Source organism: Triticum dicoccoides, chromosome 3B (genome assembly GCF_002162155.2).
Source record: "Triticum dicoccoides isolate Atlit2015 ecotype Zavitan chromosome 3B, WEW_v2.0, whole genome shotgun sequence".
Lineage (NCBI taxonomy): Eukaryota > Viridiplantae > Streptophyta > Magnoliopsida > Poales > Poaceae > Triticum > Triticum dicoccoides.
The window spans coordinates 233172502-233183771 of record NC_041385.1 but is presented as its reverse complement, the minus strand read 5'-3'; the positions used below and the strand labels follow the sequence as shown (position 1 = coordinate 233183771).

The 11270-nt window shown below is 44.2% G+C and overlaps 1 long non-coding RNA gene across 1 annotated transcript; it reads left to right on the top strand.

Moving 5' to 3' along the window:
* Nucleotides 1–4459: 4459 nt before the first annotated feature.
* LOC119275683 lies at nt 4460–7873 on the top strand. The gene is made up of 6 exons (XR_005135824.1): nt 4460–4768; nt 5403–5549; nt 5630–5851; nt 5958–6040; nt 6610–6667; nt 7510–7873. It is a non-coding gene; the product is annotated as an uncharacterized LOC119275683 (long non-coding RNA).
* The last annotated feature ends 3397 nt before the right edge of the window (nt 7874–11270 follow it).

The following is an 11270-nucleotide window of genomic DNA, read 5'->3' as shown; positions in this document are numbered from 1 at the left end:
ATTCTTGATGAGCATAGCATTTTTTTTAGAACGAAGGCTCGCGGAGAGCCTGGCTTTGAATTAACAAAGCCATCAACCGGCCAGGAATTACAGACATACAACACACCACATCGGCCCAACGATACAAGGGAACACTCTAGGAAGCTTACAACTCAACACAGCGCAAAAGCACGAAAGGAAAATAAAACAGAGCCCATTGCTTGCACTAGCCGAAGACCAATCAAAACTGGTACCGAGGGTAGCGACCGACAAGAGCAGGATGAGTACCTGCTAGTACAGAGTGTGGGCATGAACTGGGCTGACTCCCAGGATGAAGAAATCCAAGCATCTTCCTCCTCTCGCGCCGTAGAGGGGCCCTTCCCTCTCGCCTTGGATTGAAAGGCGTCGAACCAACAGACCTGAGAAGCGCTTACCCTAGAGCAGAAGAGATGGCAACCTCATGACATGGAGCAACCGCAGAGCACAACCCCTTGGACAATGAGCACACAACATCCACCATACCGCCACAACCTAGGACACCAGTAAACTGCAGGACAGCCACCGGGAGCAGTTGTTGAAGAAAGGCCAGCAAGGACATCAAGGAAGACCGCGGAATGTCGAGGAGCAAGGCCCATCGGCCGTTGAAGAAGAGAATCGGGAGCCCACAGCCAGGGACGTGTTGCTAATGCTGGGAAAGGGAACCCCATCCCCTACCGCCAGATCAAAGGCACTGCACCGTCAGCTTTGAGCCAAACACGCCTCAACCAGTGGGCACCACCCTTGAGGGTAACGGAGACAATGTCAGCCATGCAAATCCTGATGAAACCGTTACCGCCAGACAACCAGAGCGCCCAAAGCTTGGACCTTTGACACACCTCACCCGAACACGAACCCTCCCCAGGCCGCACCTCCAAGGAGGAGCACGACACTAAACGCGCCGTTGCCGCCCAATCCTAGCCGGATTTTGGGCTTTCACCCGGGAGGGGAACAAGGGTGGAAAGGGGAGGACCTTGGCTGCACCTCCAAGGAGGAAGAACGGCGCCAATGGCGTCGCTGCCGCCGGGCTGGTCAAGCCGACCAATGGTTTCCCTCAGTCCCAAGCCTCACCACCGAGCACACATCAGCTCCAGATCCGGCGCACGCGAGACACTAGCAGCTGGAGACGGCGGTGTAGAGGGAGTAAAAGAGGAGGGAGCCAGATCTCATATCCGGCGAGGAGGGGGAAGTCCGCACCGCAGCCAGCCCCCACCGGCGGCTGATGTGGCTTGAAGCTACGTCGGTATTTCCCCAAAGAGGAAGGGATGATGCAGCACAATGACAGTAGATATTTTCCTCAGTGATGAGACTAAGGTTATCGAACCAGTAGGAGAACCAAGCAACACAACGTAAATAGCACATGCACACAAATAACAAATACTCGCAAGCCGACGTGTAAAAGGGGTTGTCAATCCCTTTCGGGTAGCGGCGCCCAAAGATAGGCAAACGGACGTGAGAAAGTTGTAGATATTGATAGATTGAACGCCAAGTAAAATAAATTGCAGCAAGGTATTTTTGTATTTTTTTGGTTTAATATATCTGAAAATAAAAGGCAAATAAAAGTAGATCGCAAAGGCAAATAATATGAGAAAGAGACCCGAGGCCGTAGGTTTCACTAGTGGCTTCTCTCAAGAAAAATAGCAAACGGTGGGTGAACAAATTACTATTGGGCAATTGATAGAACTTCAAGTAATCATGACGATATCCAGGCAATGATCATTATATAGGCATCACGTCAACGATTAGTAGACCGACTCCTGCCTGCATCTACTACTATTACTCCACACATCGACCGCTATCCAGCATGCATCTAGTGTATTAAGTTCATGGAGAAACAGAGTAATGCAATAAGAATGATGACATGATGTAGACAAGATCTATTTATGTAGAAATAGACCCCATCGTTTTATCCTTAGTAGCAACAATACATACGTGTCGGTTCCCCTTCTGTCACTGGGATCAAGCATCGTAAGATCGATCCACTACAAAGCACCTCTTCCCATTGCAAGATAAATAGATCAAGTTGATCAAAAAAAACCCAAATATCGGAGAAGAAATACGAGGCTATAAGCAATCATGCATATAAGTGAAGGAAATATGCCCTAGAGGCAATAATAAAGTTGTTATTTATATTTCCTTATATCATGATAAATGTTTCTTATTCATGCTAGAATTGTATTAACTGGAAACTTAGTACATGTGTGAATACATAGACAAACAGAGTGTCCCTAGTATGCCTCTACTTGACTAGCTCGTTAATCAAAGATGGTTAAGTTTCCTCACCATAGACATGTGTTGTAATTTGATGAATGAGATCACATCATTAGAGAACGATGTGATGGACAAGACCCATCCGTTAGCTTAGCATAATGATCGTTTAGTTTTATTGCTATTGCTTTCTTCATGACTTATACATGTTCCTCTGACTATGAAATTATGCAACTCCCGAATACCGGAGGAACACCTTGTGTGCTATCAAATGTCACAACGTAACTGGGTGATTATAAAGATGCTCTACAGGTGTCTCCGAAGGTGTTTGTTGGGTTGGCATAGACCAAGATTAGATATGTCACTCCGTGTATCGGAGAGGTATCTCTGGGCCCTCTCGGTAATGCACATCACTATAAGCCTTGCAAGCAATATGACTAGTGAGTTAGTCGCGGTATGATGCATTACGGAACAAGTAAAGAGACTTGCCGGTAACGAGATTGAACTAGGTATGATGATACCGAAGATCGAATCTCGGGAAAGTAACATACCGATCACAAAGGGAACAACGTATGTTGTTATGCGGTTTGACCGATAAAGATCTTCGTAGAATATGTAGGAGCCAATATGAGCATCCAGGTTCCGCTATTGGTTATTGATCGGAGATGTGTCTCGGTCATGTCTACATAGTTCTCGAACCCATAGGGTCCACACGCTTAACATTCGATGATGATTTGTATTATGAGTTATGTGTTTTGGCGACCGAAGTTTGTTCGGAGTCCCGGATGAGATCACGGACATGACGAGGAGTTTCTAAATGGTCGAGAGGTAAATATTCATATATTGGAAGGTTGTATTCGGACATCGGAATGGTTCCGAGTGATTCGTGTATTTTTCCGGAGTACCGGGAGGTTACCGGAACCCCCCCGGGGAAGTGTTGAGCCAACATGGGCCTAAAGGAGAGAGAAGGAAGCCCACGGGGGGTGTCCGCGCGACCCCTCCAAGGGAGTTTGAATAGGACAAGGAGGAGAGGGCGGCACCCCCCTTCCCTTTCGCTCTCCCTCTCCTTCCTTTTCCCTCCGGTGGAAGAAAGGAAAAGGGGGGCGAATGCTACTTGGACTAGGTGATAACCCACAAGTATAGGGGATCGCAACAGTTTTCGAGGGTAGAGTATTCAACACAAATTTATTGATTCGACACAAGGGGAGCCAAAGAATATTCTCAAGTATTAGGAGTTGATTTATCAATTCAACCACACCTGGATAACTTAGTATCTGCAGCAAAGTATTTAGTAGCAAAGTAATATGAAAGTAACGCTAATGGTAGCAAAAGTAACAGTAGCAGTTTTATAGTAATTGTAACAGTGGCAACGGTAAATTAACTAAGCAAAGAGCAATATGTGAAAAGCTCATGAGCATTGAATAAGTGATGGATAATTATGTCGGATGCGATTCCTCATGTAACAGTTATAACATAGGGTGACACAGAACTAGCTCCAGTTCATCAATATAATGTAGGCGTGTATTCCGAATAGGTCATACATGCTTATGGAAAAGAACTTGCATGACATCTTTTGTCCTACCCTCCCGTGGCAGCGGGGTCCTAACGGAAATTAAGGGATTTTAAGGCCTCCTTTTAATAGAGTACCGGACCAAAGTATTAGCACTTAGTGAATACATGAACTCCTCAAACTACGGTCATCACCGAGAAGTATCCCGATTATTGTCACTTCGGGGTTGTCGGATCATAACACATAATAGGTCACTATAGACTTGCAAGATAGGATCAAGAACTCACATATATTCATGAAAACATAATAGGTTCAGATCTGAAATCATGGCACTCGGGCCCTAGTGACAAGCATTAAGCATAGCAAAGTCATAGCAACATCAATCTCAGAACATAATGGATACTAGGGATCAAACCCTAAGAAAACTACACTACTAGGGAAAACCTTATACACAGAAGTTTATCAGCAGCGCGGTTTAAAAATGGGCGCTACTGCTAATTAGTAGTAGCGAGGGGTATAAAAACCGCGCTACTACTAAGTTGATAGTAGTAGCGAGGGGTATAAACCCGCGCTGCAACTAAGTGGTCTTCACCATGCCTCCCCGGACAGGCCATAGTAGTAGCGAGGGGTGTAAAACCTGCGCTACTACTAAATAAGTAGCTATAGCGCAGGTAACACCCCCACGCTATTACTAAGCGTGTCCGGCCCGATCCACTCCCACCCCACCACTCTCTCTCTCTCTCGTCCCTAAAAGATCTCTCTATCTCATCCTCGGTCCACCCCCATCCCGGGCGTCTCGCTCACCGGAGGAGTCTCGCTCGGCCTCCCCTCTCCCTGATCTAGCCGCCACCTCTCGCCCTCCCGCGAACTCCATGGCGACTGCGGCCTGATCTGCATCCTCGCCGGCCCTGCTGCCTCGCCGCCGCCCTGCTGACCCCGTCTACCTCGCCGCCGCCCTAGTCTTCAAATCGCGGCTGCCCCACTTCAACCTGCCCGCCGCCAGGTCCAGCACACCGTCGCCGTCGGCCGGGAGAGGTAGCTACTCCGTCTCCTCCCCCCTCTTCCTTCCCCTACCTCCCTCGTTCCTGCCTAGGCCCAGCGAGCCCCTGCTGCGTGCGTGACCAGGGACAAGCCCTTGATTTTTGTTTGATAAGGGATGAGGCCTGCCAATTTGTTTCTACGGAGAGCCCCTGCTGCTGTAGGCTACCAATTTGACCAGGGACAAGCTCAGAGTGGATCGATCTATTGTGGCCAAAATACACTGCAGTGATTTGTCCATGGGAGTACAACTTCCTTGAGCTTGTTCTCTAAGTGTGCACTGGTATTCATCTCCTTCTGATTGGACAAACTTCAGTTTTGAGGAAATGTCGTTCAGATGGATTACTACGCATGAGTGCTACATCTAGCATCCAATTTCCCCATGTTCTCCGGTGTTTACAGAGAGCCTACACTTATATCAATATTGTTTTGTCAACTACTGTATCTATCTTCTGTACAGAGAGCCGTATATGTTTCAGACCAAAAATTTGCTTCTCCGTTCCCTTGTGATTATCATGTCTAGGTGGTCAAAACGATTACAGTAGATGTATAGACTTTTCATTGTTTGTAGCTACTATGCTCATATTTAAGTTTGTTCATTGCTTCTCATGCTGAAAAAACTATTCTGTAGGGACTTGGTGTTGTAAAACTATTCTGTAGAGCGGCGTACAAGCTAGTCATGCGGGCTGCGGCGGCTGACGACGCTGGTTGACCTTCTCCTGTGCGTGCAGGGCAACATCGACGCTGGACCAGATGGACGAGCTGCAGTGCCAAACTGGTACCTCTGAATTTTGCTTCAGTTTTGCTTCCTGCTAATCTGAATTTAGGGGAAGCTCTGAATTTTGTTATGTTTTGCAGGGAGAGGAATAGACGCTCCAGCAGCAGTGGTATTCTCTATGCAATCAAACAAGAAGCATTTAGTGTTGTTTCACCGAATCAAAAGAGACCAAAATCAGACCACATATGATTGCAGATTATGCGTGTGTATGTGGAGAAGATAACTGGGTCGATTGATTTGATGTTAATTTGTTTGCTTCACTCTGTTTATTTATGGCTACGACGACGGCGGCGGCACACGAGGTAAATTAAACCCATCCCCCCTTCGCGTTCCCATCCATTCCGCCGCCCACCTTGTGCTCCTAGCTGACGAACCCCTTTCCTGCTCCCCCCTTTCCGGCGATTGAAGATGAGGCGCAGGTGGGCGCCGAGGGGGAGAGCCAGCAGCCGGCGCTGGAGTATGAGGAGAGGATCCACAAGTTCCTCGGCGTGGTAAAATTACCGACCTAACTCTGAATCCTAGTTAATTTCGCTATTGTCCTAATCACTCTGCGAACAAGCAGATCGGCCAGAAACCTTATGTTTGCTGTCCAGTGTAAATGGTGGAGCTCGAAACCCTGGAAGCATGCTGAACCTCATGAATAGACCTGAATATTTGTTTTAGGTAGATGCTTGACCATTATGCTTTGGAAGAGTGCACGAGAGTCTACCATCTGAAACTGTAGTTGACCAATCTAATTTGGCATGACCAGTTGTTGCATCTCGGTGATAAAAGGGTTAATAATATCGAGGGATTTTGTTCGACCTTTGCATTTTCCGCAGGTTGCAATTCGTGTAGCACAAAGTAGTATATTTATTGGTCCATATGTTTGTAGATAATAATGGATCTGAATGTCTGAATGTCACATTATGTCACTATAAATGTCGTTTTGGACTTTGATATGGTCTTCCAGTGTACACTTTGACATCATTTTTCTTGAAAATATGCTTCGTCGAATAAAATAGGCACATATAAGCAGAGTACATTTCATTAGGCTTGTTTTATCTGTTTGGTGTTATAGATGGTTGACGGGGAGAGACGACACTGCCGGTTTGCTGAAGTGGTAGGTTGCCATTCAGGTCAGTCCCCAATACTCTTCTTCCTTGGGCTCCAGAATTTACTTGCACTAGGGAGTTAGCCGAGCCACATTTAACCTCGTGAAGACAAGATTACGACTTTAGTACATTGATAGTCAACAGAAGAACACAACTAAAATATGCGCAGAAGTTGTAGAGAATGTTTGGGTGTGATTCCTGTCGGTGGAATGATGAAATTTTTGGTAGAGCAATTCAGGCATGTAGTTGGATGGATGAATATACCTTTCATACATCTCTAGGATTTACAGAATGAAGCTAAAAATTGCTTGAGCCTACTATGTTATATATGTTAGGAGCATCCTCGGCCAGGTTAATTACTAATGATCTGAATTGCTTGAATAGCTGCAAACTTGTGGCCACACAAGTTAACTTTTTATATTTTACCTAATGATTTTTATACTAGCTAGCGTTTCTCATATCACAAAAGTTGTTGTTGCACTTGGGAAGAATATAGGATTTTCTGAAAACGAAAGCGAGTTCACCATGACTACGACAGATACTAGGTAGTTTAGCTTGGGATAGAATACAATGCACGGGTTACAACAGAAGTTATTTCTTGTCTCACAATTACTGATTTCTCTTTGTTCTCATTTTCCTTTGTTAGCTGAAACTATTCCTTGTCTACAGATAAGCTGAAATTTTATTGAGGTCAAAATTATACGAATGTGAATATTGGCCATTCTGCTTCTTCCTGTCCATTTCTTGTATAAGTAGTTTACCAAGTCTTCTCCAATAGTAATGCGTATGTCATGTATGTTCCTGTTCGCTCCCAATTTCCTGAATATCTATGATCTGAATATGCATAATTTTGATAAATTTGACAGGCACTCAGGAAGGTGCCAAGGAGATGTTGGACCAAGGCATGGAGGCACTACGAGCTGAAGAGCACATAGCTGCAGATGTTGGAGGCCGGCCCGGTGAGCCGAGGATTGGAGGTAGCGCTGATTGGTGTTTTTATGGAGAGATAGGATGCCACTGTTTGGTGTTTTTATGCATTTTGGTTTGCTTGTAACTGTGTTTGCACTAGCTGGGAGTAAGTGACTTGGCAAGAAGTGTAGGTGTTTTAATTGAAGGCATGAAAAGCCATGACAATATGTATGCTCTTACAAGATGTGCTCTAATGCTGCTGGTTTATTATAAATCTTGGATTAGTAATGATGTGTAATGCTGCTAGTTTATTGCAAATATGTGTTTGTTTTAGTTGGAATTGTATGTATAGAATGGAATTGGTGGATTTAATTTTTTTAATTCCTAATTAGTTAGTAGTAGCATGGGACAACACCAAACGCCTTACTACTACTTCATTAGTAGTAGCGTGGGTTTGCATCCACGCCACTACTAACTTTTTAGTAGTAGCGTGGGAAAAAAACTTGCGGCGCTACTACTATTTCTATACTAGTAGCGCGGGTTGCGCCCGCGCTACTACTAAAATGTTGGTAGTAGCGTGGGTTTCACCCGTGCTACTACTAACTATTAGCTGTAGCGCGATACTAGTAGCGCGGGTACCCGCGCTGCTAGTAGCCATTTTACCCATGCTGCTAGTACCCTTTTTCCTAGTAGTGCTAACTTGATTACATGGTAAAACTCATCCAACCCATCACCGTCCAGCAAGCCTACGATGGAATTACTCACGCACGGCGGTGAGCATCATGAAATTGATGATGGAGGATGGTTGATGATGACGACGGCGACGAATCCCCCTCTTTGGAGCCCCGAACGGACTCCAGATCAGCCCTTCCGAGAGAAATTAGGGCTTGGCGGCGGCTCCGTATTGTAAAACATGATGAAACTTTCTCTCTGACTTTTTTCTCCACGAAAGCAAATATATGGAGTTGGAGTTGAGGTCGGTGGACGTCCAGGGGGCCCACAAGGCAGGGGGCGTGCCCCCACCCTCGTGGACAGGATGTGGGCCCCCTGACGCTGATTCTTTCGCTAGTATTTTTATTTATTCTGAAAAGTTGCTTCATGGATTTTCAGGTCATTCCGAGAACTTTTATTTCTGCACAAAAATAACACCATGGCAGTTTTGCTGAAAATAGCGTCAGTCTGGGTTAGTTCAATTCAAATCATGCAAGTTAGTGTCCAAAACAAGGGCAAAAGTGTTTGGAAAAGTAGATATGACGGAGACGTATCAACTCCCCCAAGCTTAAGTCTTTGCTTGTCCTCAAGCAATTCAGTTGACAAACTGAAAGTGATAAAGAAAAACTTTTACAAACTCTATTTGCTCTTGTTGTTGCAAATATGTAAAGCCAGCATTCAAGTTTTCAGCAAAGATTATGAACTAACTATATTCACAATAACACTTAGGTCTCATGTTTACTCAACTCAATGGCATAATCAACTAGCGAGCAATAATAATAAAACTCGAATGACAACACTTTCTCAAAACAATCATAATATGATATAACAAGATGATATCTCGCTAGCCCTTTCTGAGACCGCAAAACATAAATGCAGAGCACCTTTAAAGATCAAGGACTGACTAAACATTTTAATTCATGGTAAAAGAGATCCAATCATAGTCATACCCAATATAAACTAATAGTAATGCATGCAAATGACAGTGATGCTCTCCAGCGGGTGCTTTTTAATAAGAGGGTGATGACTCAACATAAAAGTAAATAGATAGGCCCTTCGCAGAGGGAAGCAGGGATTTGTAGATGTGCCAGAGCTCGATTTTAAAATAGAGATGAATAACATTTTGAGCGGTATACTTTCACTTTCAACATAACAACTATGAGATCTCGATATCTTCCATGCTATACACATTATAGACGGTTCCCAAACAAAATGGTAAAGTTTATACTCCCCCACCACCAATAAGCATCAATCCATGGCTTGCCCGATACAACGGGTGCCTCCAACTAGCAACAATCCTGGGGGAGTTTCGTTTAATTATTTTGATTTGATTTGAGCATGGGACTGGGCATCCCGGTGACCAGCCATTTTCTCGTGAATGAGGAGCGGAGTCCACTCCTCTTAATAATAACCCACCTAGCATGGAAGATACAGAAAACCCTAGTTGATACATGAGCTGCTCGAGCATACAAAACAGAATTTCATTTGAAGGTTTGGAGTTTGGCACATACAAATTTACTTGGAACGGCAGGTAGATACCGCATATAGGAAGGTATGGTGGATTCATATGGAATAACTTTGGGGTTTATGGAGTTTGGATGCACAAGCAGTATTCCCGCTTAGTACAGATGATGGCTAGCAAAAGACTGGGAAGCGACCAACTGAGAGAGCGACAACAGTCATGAACATGCATTAAAATTAATCAACACCGAGTGCAAGCATGAGTAGGATATAATCCACCATGAACATAAATATCGTGAAGGCTATGTTGATTTTGTTTCAACTACATGCGTGAACATGTGCCAAGTCAAGTCACTCGAATCATTCAAAGGAGGATACCACCCTATCATACCACATCACAACCATTTTAATAGCATGTTGGCACGCAAGGTAAACCATTATAAGCTCCTAGCTAATTAAACATGTCATAAGCAACTATAATCTCTAATTGTCATTGCAAACATGTTTATTCATAATAGGCTGAATTGGGAACGATGAACTAATCATATTTACAAAAACAAGAGAGGTCGAGTTCATACCAGCTTCTCTCATCTAAATCAGCCCATCATATATCGTCATTATTGCCTTTCACTTGCACGATCGAATGATGTGTATAATAATAATAATAGTGCACGTGCATTGGACTAAGCTGGAATCTGCAAGCATTCAATTCAAGGGAGAAGACAAGGTAATATGGGCTCTTGGTTAAATCAACAATCATGCATATGAGAGCCACTAAACATTTTTTGGTCTTCTCCTCTCGACCCCCAAAGGAAAGAAAAGAAATAAAACTATTTACACGGGAAAGCTCCCAACAAGCAAAAAGAAGAATCGAGAAATCTTTTTGGGTTTTCTTTTAATTACTACTACTACAACATGGAAATTAAGCCAACTAATTTTTTTTGGTTTTTATTAAGGTTTATCAAACACACAAGAAGAAAGCTAGAAAAAGAAATTAAACTAGCATGGATAGTACAATGAAAAAGTATGAGCACCGACAACTAGAATGAGTGTGTGAACATGAATGTAATGTCGGTGAGAAATATGTACTCCCCCAAGCTTAGGCTTTTGGCCTAAGTTGGTCTATGCCCATGGATCATGGCTAATCTCTCCGGTGTACTAAGGAGTGTCATCATATTGCCACTGGCTGGCGATCTCCTCCGGATCCCACTGATAAGATGATGGACGATAAGGGTCAAGTGGTGGTTCCGGCTCGGGCTCTGGAGCTGATGTCTGGCCACGGAGCGCATAGATGGCCTCCGGCAAGACGAGGTAAGGGCTTGCAGTTAAGTCAAACAAAGAGGGCGCAGACAAGATAATAGTCTCACTGTGTTTCTTATGAAATCTCAAATTATACAAAAGCATCTTATCATCATTTTTAACAATAAACTCATGTGGTACCATGCTCTTATAATCTAGAAAAGTAGGGGGCAACAGTTTTTCCTCTTTCTCAAAATGCCTAATAGGTATCCTGAAATGTTTAGCAAGGCGTGCAACATAGATATCT